Below are 4,051 nucleotides of genomic sequence, written 5' to 3' on the forward strand. Positions count from 1 at the left end.
TGGGATTTCTCCACGTTGGTCAGGCTGGTCTCGAACTCCCAACCTCAGGTGATCCGCCCACCTCGGCCTCCCAAAGTGCTGGGATTACAGGCGTGAGACATCGTGCTCAGCCTAGGTCAACATTATTAATGAGGTTTTAATTTTCTAAAAATATGTTCAAAGAAAGACATATTTTCTAAAAATATGTTCAAAGAAAGACATTTTCTAAAAATATGTTAGAGAGACATGTTTAAAGATATTTGTTTTAAACAAAGTATAAAATATAATTTATACTTTGAACTTCTCAGGTAGTTTCTCAATTATAAATAAGAGACATTTGTCTTTAAACAAAGTATTAAAAAAATGTTTTTTACATTAAAAAATGTAAAAAAACATTTAAAAAAATGTTTAAAGACATTTGTCTTTAAACAAAGTATAAAATATAATTTATACTTTGAACTTCTCAGGTAGTTTCTCAACTATAAATAAGAGATGAAAGAAAGTTGAAAATATAGAATATAATTAAGGGATAAGTTCTGAATATATAAATTATCCTTAGTGCATTGTTTAAAATAAACTGACTTTATTAGGCAGAATACCCAATAACATTTCCTTATTAGCTTCCAAGAATTTAATAAGATTGCATATTAAAAATTCTAATCTAGAAAGGAAAAAAGAGAAAAGCCAAACAAAGTCCTATACTCACTTGAAAAAATTGAATATCATATTTTCCAAAATAAACAGGAAATGGGAATTAAATAACTGAGTTTTTTGTTTTTAATTTCTAATCGTTTGGGTGTTTTTGCATAATATAGAATAGTGCGATTTTAATGTTCTTTGTGGTTCTTTTTCAGTGAAGAAGTTTTATTTTAAGGAACAAAATTATTCCAACCACTAAACTAAAAGCAAATTTCCAAATTTATTCAGTAGTACTGTATTCTGAGCAGAATTTTAGTCTCTGGAAACCAGGAATGTATGCCTAATTAATAGACATGAGTAGAATCTATTACTTGACCATCAAATGTCTTGAATACTCATATTTAAGTAAACATTTTTGATTGGTGTTAACAATTAAATTAGAATGAAATCCAATTAAAGTTCAATTAGCAATTTAAAGATTCAGATTTGCAAAATGTATAGTGAATTTTAATCTTCTTTCAGTGATTGATGCACATGTTCAGAATATTAAGTTCTTACATGTTCCTAATAGTATTTTCATTTTCACATGCAGTGCACATGCTGAGTTAGTCAATGCTTTCTAACAAGTCTTATACTAATAAAGTAACCTGGAACTGATAATTGATGTCATTATCAACAAATGAAATAAACCTAAATGAATTTTACAATTCTTTTCCTTCACTTAATGTAATTGTGATAAAATATTCCAATGTGCTCCACAAAGCATTTTTTACTATATGTGGGATGCTTTCTCTATGACAAAAAAAAAAGAGTATTAAGATAAAATTTGGAATCTTGTAGAAATAAGATTTTTTTTTTTACTTAAGAATATATTTTATATAAGACAGAAAAGACTCGAACACAAGAATAAGTAGAGACAACAACATAAAGTGAAAAGAAAACTGAAAATCTACTTTAAGTATTAATGTTTATATGCCAAATAACGTAAGAGTTATAGAATGCAGGCATCAAAAACTGTTATCTGAGCAAAATTATTTTTACTGTGGACAACTATATATTGGATTATACTTTCATATTAACATAATGCAAACATATTTTCAAATTAATAAAATGAATGGACCTTACCTTATATAAATACCTGAAATCATGACAACATCAAAAGCATCAAAATTCAGACTAATTAGTTTAATGTGAAGCATTTTCTACATTTTGTAGACCATGCTGTGGGGGAAAAAGATATGACAGCATCGGTGGATTATATGCTATGAACCCCAAAATGCCCTTTACGAGAGCAGTGCTGGGATCATGGTGTCCCTCTTAGCTGTAGGAGCTGAGATTAGTGTGTGACATGTGGGCTACCGATCCTGGGGAGTGTTTGATATCAGGACTATACCCACTTGGTAAAACTAAAGTATAAGTGCTGCACAAGACTAGCAGTTTCAGTATCTGGAAATCAGTGAACTTGAACTTAATTAAGGGATAAGCTCTAAATATACAAATTACCATTAGTGCATTGTTTTAAATAAGCTGACTTGATTAGGCAGACTACCCAATAACATTTACTTATTTGACAATCTCAGGGAGAAGTTCAGTAGTCGAGAAGGGAAAGTTACCTTGGGAAAGTAAGGCAAGAACAGAAACTGAGATTAAAAGACCAAGGTGATTACTGGCTTCAAAGACTTGAGAAAAGGCAAGAGAAGAGGGATCTTTTCTTGATACAGTATACTATTTCTGAACCAATCTGCAATTGTTCTGTAATATTAGCCATCAGTATTCCTTAAAACTCCATAGCTTTGCTTAGGCATGTAGCACGGTAGTTAAGAATATGAACTCTGGGACCACACTGGTCTTAAATTCCACCTCTGTCACCTTCTAGCTGTGTGACTTAGGCAATTAACTTAGTCTCTCTATGCCTTAATTTGGTCATCTATAAAAAGGACATTATAATAGTGTATCTAAATCATAGAGAGATTATAATGATTACGTGTACTAACACAGATAGCATGTGCAGAACAATACATGGGATTTATTAAGCACTATATACGTATTTGACAGTACTGATTTATTCATTGAAGTGAAAAAAACAAATGTTTTTTCGCTACAGTTTATGCTTTTAGAAAATTAAAGTAACTATTACTTAATATCATGTTATTTAAAAAATTATGTAATTTTTAAAGTAAACACAAAGTAATGCTGAACAATACGTAAAATGAAAATAAAAATTATCTGTGAGCTTGGCCATACTAAAATCACTCTTGGTTTGAAAATTGACAAGAATGATGTTTGGAATTGATTAAGATTTATTTTACTTTGTTTTTCTACTAAGTCCTATAACAAGATGCGGTCCCTAGCCCTTTTGGCACCTGTATCTGATTTCATGGAAGACAATTTTTCCACGGACCAGGGCCCAGGAAAGGACGGCTTCAGGGTGAAACTGATCCACCTCAGATCATCAGATATTAAGAGTCTCAGAGGAGTGCGCAATCTAGATCCCTCGCATGCGCAGTTCACAATAAAGTTAGTGCTCCTATGAGAATCTAATGCAGCGCTGATCTGACCGGAGGCCGAGCTCAGACGGTAATGCTCACTGCCTGGCTGCTCATCTCCTGCTACGCAGCCCAGTTCCTAAAAGGCTACAGACCACTACAAGTCGGGACCTGGGGTTTGGGGATCCTTGCTAAAAGATGTACTAAAAAGCAAAAGTATGCTTGTGAGTGAAAGCATCACTGCAATGCATTCCGTACTCTTAATGAGCCACAAAACGCAGAAGTCAGTACAACCAATGTGAAGTGAGATATCATCAAGACCTGAGGAGCTAAGAATGATATGTGCATTATTTTCCATAAAACTAGGCCGGAGAGCCACTTTAGTACTCAGGAACTCGTTCTATTATCATGCAAGAAGAGTTTACTTTCCATATATGTATAGTTTATTTTTTGCTAAATCTTTTCACCTATATACCATACTGTAAAATGGTTGTAGATGTAACCAGAATTAGTATTTTAACTGTTAAAACAATTGCTCTGTCTTCAGTAATGAACAAGTATGCTAAGTTAAAGTCCAGCAATATCTGTGAGTTGATTATATCCTTGATTTTTATGAAAATTCATGAAAATTCCATCAGAAGTAAAACAGAAAAGGACTTATGGCTATTATCAGACATTTGATGAGATTTGAGGATAAGAACGTAGAAATATGACCTTAGAGAAGAGACCCAAATATTTCTGATTTGTCTTTCATTTTAAAATAGTGTCTGAAAACAAAACAAAACACAAAACTTGAAGCAAGCGGCTAGACTTGCTATAGGATTCTAATTAGGCTGTCATTGTGAAATTTCGTTCATGATCAGGATTAATTACTTAATTTGCAGTTTTAACCATAATTAACTTAATTTGTGGTTTTAAAGATAACCACAAAAAATTATAATTGTATA

Source organism: Mandrillus leucophaeus, unplaced genomic scaffold (genome assembly GCF_000951045.1).
Source record: "Mandrillus leucophaeus isolate KB7577 unplaced genomic scaffold, Mleu.le_1.0 Scaffold361, whole genome shotgun sequence".
Classification (NCBI taxonomy): Eukaryota; Metazoa; Chordata; class Mammalia; order Primates; family Cercopithecidae; genus Mandrillus; species Mandrillus leucophaeus.